The sequence below is a fragment of the Herpailurus yagouaroundi genome, unplaced genomic scaffold (assembly GCF_014898765.1).
Source record: "Herpailurus yagouaroundi ecotype Mexico unplaced genomic scaffold, PumYag 28, whole genome shotgun sequence".
Lineage (NCBI taxonomy): Eukaryota > Metazoa > Chordata > Mammalia > Carnivora > Felidae > Herpailurus > Herpailurus yagouaroundi.
This window is the reverse complement of record NW_024412376.1, coordinates 137,993,755-138,006,894: the sequence shown is the minus strand read 5'-3', so window position 1 is coordinate 138,006,894 and position 13,140 is coordinate 137,993,755.

The window sequence follows — 13,140 nt, the reverse complement described above, 5'->3', positions numbered from 1 at the left end:
TATCTTTAAATTTCAAATTTGTTTTCAACTGATTTTGCTCCATTATTTAAAAACATTGGAAATATTAAATATTAAAATAGGAACAGATAACTCATATAAATGCTAAATATTTCATACGATCTTAGGCAACCATTAAAAATGTTGTAAAGACAATTCTTATAAAGTGTTTGTAAGTGCCTAAAATTAAGTAACATATTTTTGACATTTAAAAGAGAAATGCATGAGAAAGCATGTTACCTTATAATATGTACAACTTCTTTAGACTTCTCTAAAAAACTATTATATGTATTTACCTGTATCATATCCTTGGAAAAGCTGGCAAATGCTATATATAAATAAAAAAATACCTAGAAGCATACACCCAAGCTATTAATAATTGTTGACTAAGTAGATGGGATGTACATATATGTATATATATAATTTTCTCCTGATTTTTCTGTAATGATTTTATTATGAGAAAGATAACTTTAAAATATAAAAATAAATAAAAATTAGAACTATTTGTAGTTTTAAAGATACATTCTTATTTAATTTCTTCATAATTTCTAATTTACTATTAGGCAGTTATGACTACTATATTTGTTTTGCAATCATTTCACAATTTTTAACCCATATTTGATAAGACATAATACAGAGAAGACATAATATGATAAAAGTTTATTTATAAACTTATTGTTTATTTAAAATAATAAAACTTATTTGTTTTTATTATGAGATGTACTTATATATACATTTATATATAAAATATAGATACAGATATAACAAATATATGTGTATGTATGTATTTTTATTAAAGGAAATCAGCTATAAATTTTACAAAGCAAAAACTTGGGGGGGGGGGAAGGATCCCTAAAAAACCTTGCTCAAAAGCAATGTGGAGTTTGTTACAGTATACCTCAATTTTCAGGATACCCCAATATCATCAATATGCAAATGATCAGTGTCTAAGGATAATCATGATCATTTGATTATTTCAATGAATTTTTACAGTCATCTGCATCTACTGTACCTTTTAGAGTGTGAAGGACAAGTAGAGTTTGAGACATTGCATGAAATCCTTAAGCCCTGTGGATCATTCTGGACTCTTTATACCAAACCCCCCTTGTCTAACTGATATGTGCTGTCACAATATGAGCTGACTCCTGCACTTTGTGTGTATGTGTGTGTGTACGTGTGTGTGTGCATGTGTGTTGTGATGAGCAAGAGATTTTGCAGTAGTAGTCCAGTCACTTTCCTTCACCTCATTCTGCCTTGTGACTCTCATATGTTTGTGAGATGGCCACATATGGATAAACTCAGAAACTAAAGCTGTCAGGAGTTAGCAAAGGACAGAACAGACAACTGTGGAGGCAGGAGAGGCTGAAGTACATGGCCAAGCATGTCCACTGACCTAGAGTAACCCCAAAAACTGGTGTCCCACCTGGTTTTCAGACCACTCAGATTTTACTTCCTTACTTTTTTCTTTTCTTATTAGAATTAGCCTGTATGATCTGGACTGGCCTTTTTTTCTTTTTTTTTTTTTTTTTTTTTTTTTGTATGTTAAGTATTTCCATTCCATTTAATCCTCTTGTTGCATCTTAGATGTCTAACTCAGAATATGTTTTTCTGGATGAAAAGCAGTTACTGCTTCTGACAGGCCCAGGGTACAGCATATCGATGTCTTCAAATCTTGCAAAAAGGAGTAAAGTCCATCAAAATTCAATCTTGAAATTTGTATTCACTCATTTTTTCATTTATTCATTCAGTAAAAATTGAATGCTACTCTAATAGCATGCCTTGTCTAGGTGCTATGGATAAAATAGGAAACAACACAGAAAGCCTCTCTACTTTCATAAAAAGTACAGCTGAGTGTGATACACTAAATATTAGTAACCAAGTGACTATATAATAAGGTTTTGTGAATGATAAATGCCATCAAGAAAAATAATGCAGGAAAAGTGGACAGAGTCTGATGAAGGATTAGGGAAGGTCTCCCTAGGGAAGAGACATGAATAAGAGAGAGCACCAAGAAAAGAACTTTAGGAAGAGATTTCTAGTGGAGGAAAACACCAAGTCCAAAGGCTCTGGGGCAGGAAGGAACTCAGTGTGTCTGGGCATTCGAAAAGCAAGAAGATGGTCAGTGTAGCTGGAGAGGAGTAAGCACAGGTTAAGCAATAGGAAACAAGGACAAAGATGTCCTCAGAGATCAGATCCATGGTGTCTTGTAGGCCATGGGGAGGATTTTGTATCTTTAATTGTGACAGGAAGACGTTGAGGAAAGAGTTTTGAGCCATGGCATCTGATCTATTTATTTAAAATACAACTTTGGTTTCTGAGTAGAGACTCTATTCTGGGCAGGAGAGCATGTAGGCAGATTTCTAAGAAGGTGACCACAGCTGGCCAGACATGAGATGATAGTGGCATGGAAGGGCTGAGAAGTGGCTAATGGATGTGATTTGTGAGGGAAAGGGTCAAATTAAGTTTGACTCTGGGATTTCGAGCCCGAGAAAAAGGGTATATGGTTCTGCCATTTGCTGAGATGGGAACTATAGAGTAGCTGGCTTACATGAAGTGACAAATATAACAGCTATTCAAATTCTGCGGGACTATTCAGTCATAATAAGACTGGTATATATTTAGGAAAAGATAACTGAAATTCAACATCGATCTATTTTTTAATCCTCCATAAACCCATTATCCACACTACTGACAAGTGAAAAGTTCTGGCATATGACTCATTTATTTGTGAAATCACTTCCTCAGTACATACAGATGGTGTTTGCATAGATGGTGATAGGGGATGGCCTGTTGGAGGAGCAGGGATCCTCAGAGTCATATGCGACCATCTCACCTATGGGGGAGAATGTGAGCATGCTTGTGTTTACACCCCTGCAAGTCAAAGCCAAATCACAAGCCTTTTACTGTCCTTTTCTCTAGTCTAACATTTAATAGGTTTTGCTGCCTTTTTTTCTTCTTCTCTATATAGCTTTCTGTAACTGTTGTCATAGCAACAAGATAGTCTTTGCTTAGGAGAAATGGTTTGGACAAAACTGAATTATAAATCAACATCATCAGGATTATGGCTGCTTTTACATCATTTTTATGAACCCAGGTAATATTAAGGAGTTATACTTTTATTGAGGTTTAGAGACATAGGACCCAGTTTGTCTAATGCAGGGGTCAACAAACTTTTATATAAAAGGGCCAGATAGGGGTGCCTAGGTGGCTGTCAGTTAAGCAACTGACTCTTGATTTCAGCTCAGGTTATGACCTCATGATTCATGGGTTCAAGCCTTGCATCGGGCTCTGTGCTGATAGTATGAAACCTGCTTGGTATTCTCCATCTCTCTCACTCTCTCTTTTTGACTCCCTCTCCCCCCTTTTCCACTCACATTCTCTTCCTTTCTCAAAAAAACATAAATAGACTTAAGAAAATAAATAAATAAAAGGGCCGGAGAGTAAATATTTTAGGCTTTGAGGTCTGTAAAGTCTCTATCACTACTGTATCTCTGCCTTTGTACCATGATACAGCTCTAGACAATATGTGAATGACTTCAATGTGGCTGTGTCCCAATAAACATTATTTATAAAAGCCAGAAAGCCCACTGGATTTAGCCCATGGACCACAGATTGTCATTCCCTGATCTAATGAGTTCCTTCCCCTCACTTTTTAAGATAGTGCTCAAATAGATCTACTCTGTCACCCACAGAATTCCTGGGCCTTACCTCCGACCCACCAAACTGGAATTTCTTTGGTTATGATATAACCAAATAATGCCCAGTCAAGTAAGTTCAAATACTGAGGTTTATCAAACCTCTATAAAGGCTCCCCTAAATAGAATGAGGTGCAAATTACCACAAAAACTTCCTACATTATAAAATCAATATCCATCTATTACAAGTAAAGTAACATATGAGCAGCATGAATAGTATTTTTTCAAGGAGAAAGAAATTTGACAACATTTTAATGTGGGAAGATTTAATCCAAAAAAAAGTGGATTTCTGATTCTTATAAATCATAAAAATCTGGCAACACAGAGCCCACATTCCTGCACAGCAAAATCCTGCTAGAGTTGAGTCATGAGCACCTGATTCATAGAAAGTACATATACTGATCTAGACCACACCCCCCACCACCCTCTACTGTCTCTTACAGTGTCCCACTTTACCCATTTCCGTTACACAGTTGCCTTCTGTGGTCATTTCATTTTACAACCAATGATTTAATAAATGCATTCTCAATACTTATCAGTCATGGTATATCGTTGGCTGCTACCCATCTTTCTTATATCAGAATTTATGTCATAAGCTATATATATGTAATTTTTTAGGCTGCCCATTTTAATAGAATGTCTCTAGAATGGAAAAGACAAACCAGTTTTATGCTTCCTGTTGTAGTACTTATAAGTTTGTTGTCTCTGTGAGGAATGACAGAAGCGACCCTGAATAATAAGTGACAAGTCAAATGCACATCTTTATCATTGTCAAAATATTTCAATGAGACAGAAAGGATCAAGCGATCTTGGTTTCATAAATTAACGTCTGTTCCGGCACCTCCTATTTAAAAGGAGAATGTGTTCTTTGGCCGGCTGCTCCTTTGTGCTTCTAACAGGGACACTTGCAGATGAAGCCCGGAAGAGCGGATGGAGACATGTGACTAGAAACATAAGCATTTCTGCCTTGCCAAAGCAAATGTCATTCGTCACTTTTTGTACTTGCGGACAGGAAGTGAGGTCTAACTTTGACTGGTTGACATTTCCTTTTATTCTGTGCCCTCTCGCGCCTGCACTAGGTACTCTGAGCTCCTGGTGGGAGGAAGTAGGAGATTCCGGGGAAAGGGGAGAAATCACACAAAGATAGAACTCATTTCTAAGAAAGATGCTTCTATCCCTATAAACATATTTAATACGAAAAAGAAAAAAATCACTTGGAAAGTATTTACTGCTATCTTTTTGCTATCATTTATATCCACTCACAAATGTACTAAACCTTTAATGTACCGCTAATACCAGGAAAGGCTAATAAATGTTTATGATGTTAGACACTAGATCTGGTGTCAAAGATAGGTTTGAATGCCAGTTACATAACTTCCAAGATTTTGAGTAATTACTTCCTTTGTCTAAGTGTCAGTTTTCTCATCTGCACAATGGAAAGAAAAATCTTTTGTGCCTCATCAAAGTGTTATGAAGAGTAAATGCACGTGAAGGATTTAAGAAAGGCCAGGCATTTAGTAAATATTTCTTTTATCTAGTAAATATTTTATTTAGTAAATATTTCTTCCTAATTGTAATTTTTATCTGTAAAATGTGGATGATAATAATAGAATCTAGCTCATCGGGTTATTATGAGGATTTAATCAAATCACGCCCATGAAACATTTCTCAGAGTGCCTTGCACAGGTTAAGTCTCTGACAGATGCTACTTGTGATTAAAATTTTATTACTATAACAATTATTGTTAATAATAATAAATCACAATCATTTGGAGAAAAAATTCATTTTAAAAGAGATGGCTAATGGTTATCTAATTTTTCAAACTACGGACTGAATCAGACTATAAAAACATCCTTGGTTTTCCTGGCAGAATATAGCACAATGCTTTGAAAAAAAAATAGGCTTTAGAGGCTGGCAGATCTGAGTCTGGTCTCTACCCACCTACTTACTAGTTGGGTGATGACATCAGGTTTGACCTCTCCCTGCTTGAGTTATCTTTGAGCCATAGTAACCACTTGAATTACAGTAAAAAATAGTTCAAACAGTTTGTATCAAGATTCAATGAGATGAGTATGTCCTTGATGTGAAGGCTTAGCAATCTGCCTTGGGTTCCCACGGTGCTTCAGTTTTGGATGCTTTCTAGTACAGGTTTGCACACGCTAGCACACACTGTTGGTCATGTTCATAGATATATTTTTAAGTTGTTAGAAGAGGCTCTGTACAGAGGCTTCCTATGATCCAATACAGTGGTTCCACCAGGGGGCAACTTTCCTCCCAGGGAATATTTGGCAATGTCGGCAGATACTTTTTATGGTCTTGACTGGGGTGTGGGGGAGAGACAAGGAGAAAGAGTTCTACTGGCACTGAATAAGTAGAGGCCAGAAAAGCTCCCAAACATCCTAAAAATACACAGGGCATCCCCCATAGCAGCTAATGTCAAATAGTCCAGCCACAAGGTCAACGGCACCGAAGTTGAGAAACTGATCTAATACACAGATCTTTGCACGTCCTTTGACTTTACAGAGTTCAGAAACTTAAAGTAGACGGTAGCAATTCCAAACCTGGTCTTGGAAACTGTCAGTATGAATGACAGGATTCTCAGGAAGACTGACGAGAATTTTCTATACTAAAATTCTCCCTTCACTCATCTCTACAATTACAGCTTCATTCTTTTGGTTGTATTTAATCCTTTCCTGGGTTTGAAATGGATAGCATCTCATTTGTCATTAATGTGCTTACTGTGTATGCTGTAAAAGCACCTAATATTTGCCTAGATAAGGCTGAAGGCGCATGAGTACAATAGACTCTGAGACTAGAAGTTTCAGAGGCCCGTCATCCACAGTGACTGGTTTCAGTGCTTCCGTACTTGGCCGTTTTGAGTCTCAAATCCACAAAGCAGTTAGATGATGTTGTTTATAACCTACGTGAGTATAGAACCACCTCTTGATCAACATGGCTTCACAGAGTCATCACCCTGGACTACAAGGCCCTATATAATGGAGCCTGCCCACTCTCTGATCTGGTGCTATAACTGTCCCTCTGCTCACTCAGCTATAGTTACATGAGCCTCTCTTTATCCCTCCAATAAAACAAACTCACTCTAGCCTCAGGCACTTAGCCATTTCTATTTTTCTGGAACAGTCTCCTAAATCTTTGTTCATTTAGGTACCTGCTTCAAAGCTCACCTCATGAGAGCCTTGAGCATCCTATCAATATTACCTCAGCACCACCCTTTGCACACAACATTCCCTTTCTGTGTTTCATTGTTCTTCATAGCATTCATCCCTGTCACACAGCGTATAGTGTATTTGTTTGTACATGTGTATTGCCTGTCTCTACCGTTCTAGAAAGTCAGCTCTTATTGATTTGTAATCCCTATAAACATCCTACTGATCAGAATTCAATGGAATACAGTTTGGCGAATGGTTTGCTGATCTGTATTTTATATTTTATTTTCTCCTGGTTTTTCCATTTAAAAAAAAAAATGGAACAGTCTTGGAGAGCCTGGATGGTTAAGGGTCTGGCTCTTGGTTTTGCCTCAGGTCATGATCTTATGGTTCATGAGTTCGAGCCCTGCATCAGGCTCTGTGCTGGCAGCATGGAGTCTGCTTGGGATTCTCTCTCCCCCTCTCTCTGCCCCTTCCCTGCTTGTGCTCTCTCAAAGTAAGTACATAAATATTTTTAAAAATTAAAAAAAAGGAACAGTCTATATCCATGTGTCACTAGAATATGCTAGAAATTCCAGTAACTGTCAGAATTTTGATTCATCAGACTGAGACCCATCAATCAAATCTGACCAACAGAGACTTTTAAGAAAATTACATCTGAGTGGCTTTCAAAGGAACTTTATCCTCCGGTTCACTCCCATATCTGGTAAACTATTAACTCCATCTACATTAGGTGATTATATAACATATATTATAGGTATATACATACCCATATGTATACAATGTGTCATATAGATATATAATATCGCTCTATAATATCTATATTAAGTTCACCTATCTATAAGAAGTGAGTATATTATCATACCTGGTCACCTCACACATTTGTGCTTCTTGCCTGACCCCCAAAGGCATTTGAGTTTATTTATAAGCCCTGATCTACGTGATAAAAAACAATTTGCCCAACTCAACTAAATTGCATTTGTTGAATTTAATTAAACATTACGTGTAAGAGGAATAGGCTAGGCAATGTAATGTGAAGACCTCATATGTGTCTCTTGCATCCAAGGCTTGTTTTTCCTTCTGATTCATGGATGACAAAATGTCAATGAACAGCTATAACAAGCCACAGAGATTTTATGCAATGAGGCCAACGGTCTACGATATTACACTGGTACTGAATATGCATTTCCCTACAGAATCATTCACTTCTACCTCTAGCAACTTCTGATGGCTCTGAGGGTACAGGAAAAGTAGAAAGTTCATTATTAAATTAGGTACCCATGAAGGAAAAGTTGAAAGATAGCACTGGTTAGGGAAGTTCAAAAGATGTAGAGAAAAATAAGAGAAGCTGAAAGAAGTGTGGCCTTTGATTTCTCCTAAACTGGAAACTGCCTGGTCTTTACTTACCCAGCACCCTGTCTGTTCACATTCTCATTGAATTTCACCTCTCCGTATCCCTCCCACCTTGTCTGCTGTTGACTTTGTCTTCACAGAAAGAGTATGAACCCCTCTAAGATGAAGTGAGGAAGAGTTTGTTACAGAGATCAATTTTGCTGTTGATACCCTGTGTTTCTTCTCAGTTGACCAGCCATGGCAATTTTTATTTTTGGGACAGAGAGAGACAGAGCATGAACGGGGGAGGGGCAGAGAGAGAGGGAGACACAGAATCGGAAACAGGCTCCAGGCTCCGAGCCATCAGCCCAGAGCCTGACGCGGGGCTCGAACTCACGGACCGCGAGATCGTGACCTGGCTGAAGTCAGACGCTTAACCGACTGCGCCACCCAGGCGCCCCAACCATGGCAATTTTTAAAGACCATGTAATTCCTGTTTGTTTGAACTTCTTCTCTCTCTCTCTCTCTCTCTCTCTCTCTCTCTCATACACATACACACACTTCTCAAAACAGACCAAACTACAAACACAGTTTGTCCCCAAGGTATTTGTAACACCCTGATTCTTAAGTTTTGTGTCTGAAGTTCACCCTGCGTAACACCCTGGCCCCTCTTTATTGGTGTGTGCTCATTGTGATGGGTCTCCCCTGTCTCTACCTTATTGTCTGACTCTCACGAGGCTTCTGGTGAAGCGGCCCCAGTTCCTTGCTTGACCTTCCGGCACAAATGCCTGTATCCTGATGATCCCATAGTGTTCTGTCCCAGACATTGGACAGACACACATTCACCCTTATCTCATATGTTATTTAAGCTTATTGTAACCCCTGGATGTTTTAAAGTGATAAATGCTCTGTGGGATTTTCAAGAAACATAGATGATTATCATTTGAAAACTGTACCTAAACTATTTATTGTTTTTTTTTTTCCTGTAAGACTTTAAAGGAAAAAAAACTTCTGATGTATTTTCTTTTCCCTATCTGAAAAGCAAACCCTCAAGGGGAGGAATGGGCACAGAGAATGTATGCTCCTCCCTCAAGGCTTGAATTTAAATTGTAACAAAGTGTATAGACCTGTGACTTTCTATTGTTCTGTGCTCTAAAGAGGCATCAATCTCCCTTGCCCAGCTGAAACAGCCTAACAGGCATAAACTGAAAATAGGAGACTCCTTAGCTACATAATCATACCCTTTATAAAAAAAAAAATGCTCGGTATAGGAGTACTCACCAGATTTTTTCAGCGACAATGTAGCAGGCCAGAAGGTTGACAAGATTCATATAATCAGCCATGCAAATGCAGCTGATGTAAGCTTTCTAATTGCTTTGAAGCACAATCCATCATAATCACATCTTCTGAAAGCAAATGAATGACTTGATACCTTAAATTACAGGTTTTCTATGGACTGAAGAGTAATCTTTTACTTTCCTTTTATTCTCTATGTCTCCCCACACTCTACTGATAATTCTGGCAGGAGGAACATGCATACAAGTTTCGCTCCTCTTTTAAATGACTTTAATTTAAAATCAATTTGAAAAGTGCCCTATATTAAGAAGCCCTGTGGAATGCTGTTGAAAACACACATCTGCTGGGTAATTTTTTCATGTAATATGTAAAGTTAAATCTTCATAAACAGAGTAAAGGAAATTATAATCCCCAGTACTAGGTTTTGCAAAATAGCCCAAAGTAGATTTTTTTTTCTGCTAATGAGTGAGTCAGAATTAAATGGAACAAATACCACCACCCAAATTTAATTATTTCCTCCCTGTTCATAAAGAACATCCCTGTTCATAAACCCATCACAGCGTGCAACGCTCCTCTGACCTAGAGTTACTATTTTAAATTACAAGGCATGAGTTGCTAAAATGTACAGCACTGTTTGCTGACCAATACCCTTCTCCTTTTTCTCCTAAGGGAGCCATTCTTTTTCCACCCCTGCCCTCTTCCTCACTTAGCCCAACTGTTTTCAAAGCCGCTCCCTCTCAGACCAACAAAATGAGAAGGAGGCGACTTGGTTAGTTTTTGTTGTCTAATAAACCATCCCCAACCTGGTAGCTTTAAACAGTTACCGTTGACTCACTTCATACTTCAGTGAGCTGGAGATCTGGGCTGGTCTTGGCTGGTGAGTCTTCTGGTTCGGCTGAGTTCAATCATGCGCTGTGAACTGCCTAGTTGCTGGGCATCAGTGGTTGGCCCAGAATGGTCTCAGCTGCGAAGATGCATTTCCGTTCCACGTGTCCCTCATCCAGCAGACAAGCCCGGTTGCTCAGGTCGAAGCTGGACAGTTTTGCAAGACAGAAGGCAAAGGCATAAAAAAACCTCTTGAAGCCTAAGCGCTGAAGGCCACACAGTCACTTCCACTGCGTTCTGTTGGCCGAAGCAAGACAAAAGGCAAACCCAGATTTTATGGGTAGGAAATTAGCATCCATCTCTTGATGGGAGCAATGGCCAAGTCACATTGCAAGGTTCCTGGATTCGGAGTAGAGAAATTGTGGCTCTCTATCCAAACATTCTACCCCAGGAAGTTTGATATGGATTTGGAAATGAAGTAGTTTTGTTTTGTTCTTTTTCTTTTTAAGATTGTTACATAGGAACAGACAGCTTCTTTGCCTCCAGATAGTTTCTCGTGAGGATGTCAGATTTAACACTGCAACAGCTAACTCAGTATCAGCAAGGTAGAAAGTCAACACAGAAGAAGAATGAGTCTACAGAGACAAAGGAGACGCACTTGACAAAGCTAACTCTACTCCATCCTTCCTCCCACCTCTCCCTGGCCTCCCTCATCCCTAGATGGCCACTAATCTGCTTTCTGTCACAATAGATGAGCTGCAGTTTGCTATCTATGTTATGATGCAGCATGCATGCTTTTCATCTGGCTTGTTTTATCCAGCACACTGATTCTGAGATTTACCTCTAGGTTTGTATGTCTCAATAGTGTATTTGTATTGCTGAGTAGCATGCCACCACACACCGCAGTTGGTTGACCCACTTGCCTATTTTGAAAGACATGTAGGTTGTTTGCAATTTCAGGCTACTCCAGGCACAGCTCTATGAACATTTGTGTGCAGGTCTTTGCACAGACATATGCGTTGATTTACCTTGGGCCTATCTTGGAGTAGGATCGCTGGGTCATATGGCAGGTGTATTCTTCAACAACTAAAAGAGCAGATACTCACTGTATCTATCACATATAGAATAACATACTCAGAACTGCAGATATAAGAAAGAATGAAATAATACTAACACCTACCAAAATCAAGCAGAATTAAAATGCCATAAAATTGATTATTTAATTGGGGCGCCTGGGTGGCTCAGGCAGTTGAGCATCTGACTTCGGCTCAGGTCAGGATCTCACAGCTAGCGAGTTCGAGTCCCACGTCAGGCTCTGGGCTGACAGCTCAGAGCCTGGAGCCTGCTTCGGATTCTGTGTCTCCCTCTCTCTCTGCCCCAACCCACTCACATTCTGTCTCTGTCTCTCTCAAAAATAAATAAACAATAAAAATTTTTTTAAATAAATTTAAAAATAATTATTTAATTACTTTTCAAAATAGCTATTTCTAAATATGTTTTCTTTTACATAGGCAATCTCTAGGCTCTCTAGGGTGCCTGAGTGGCTCAGTCAGTTGAGTGTCTGACTTCGGCTCAGGTCATGATCTCACGGTTGGTGAGTTCGAGCCCCTGGTTGGGGTCTGTGCTGACAGCTCAGAGCCTGGAGACTGCTTGGGATTCTGTGTGTGTGTGTGTGTGTGTGTCTGCCCTTCCCTTCTCATGCTCTGTCTCTCTCTCTCTCTCTCAAAAATAAATAAACATTAAAAACAAAAATAAGGGGCGCCTGGGTGGCGCAGTCGGTTAAGCGTCCGACTTCAGCCAGGTCACGATCTCGCGGTCCGTGAGTTCGAGCCCCGCGTCGGGCTCTGGGCTGATGGCTCAGAGCCTGGAGCCTGTTTCCGATTCTGTGTCTCCCTCTCTCTCTCTGCCCCTCGCCCGTTCATGCTCTGTCTCTCTCTGTCCCAAAAATAAATAAACGTTGAAAAAAAAAATTAAAAAAATAAAAAAAATAAAAAAAAATAAAAAGACAATCTCTACCATTTAGAAAAGGTAGAAGAGCTACCATTACATTAAACTTATGAGTCTTTCTTTTAGTTCCTTTTTACTGTACCAAAACAATTTATACTTAATGAATTCTTTTTATAGTCAGGTAAGTTCTTCATCAATACTGGAAATAAGTATTTTATGTTAAATACCAAGAAGGCCTTATATATTTGGTCAAATTGATCAAGCACCAAATAAAGTGAAAATTCACTAAATTACTTGCATTTTATATAGAGAGAGATCATGCAAACTTTTTTCCCTATCTAGATATTGTTAAAATATCTAGAAATATCTGTTAAAAGCAGTCAGAGTTAATTTATCCAGTGAATCTGCCAGTTACATCCAGTGTGTATCATTTCAGCCTGACGAGGACAGAAATGGTTTCTGTCTACTTTCTTCAAGGCTAGTTTCTTCTCTTTAATTTTTAATTATTCCTCTTTAGCCAAAAACTCACGCACTTCCTCATACTTTCCTAAAGGCAAATTTTATCCTTTTCTTTACATAGTCGAGCGTTTCTTGTAATTGCTTAGGCAGAAAGAGAAGAAATTTTTTTCCCGGTTCACTTAATAAAGAGAACTATGGGAAAGCTACAGGTCTTCAACTTAAAATGTGTTTTATTATTTATGCATTTGATAGAAAGGCTCATGGTGGGCATTTAGGAAATTCATGATGTTTGAAGAATATAAGGAAAAGAAATACACATAATTCCATCACCCGGGGATGAAAGTCATTAACATTTAGAATATTTGGTTCTAGTGTTAGAAGCCCCATTTGATTTTGGACTGCAGTTGTGTATATTATTTGCT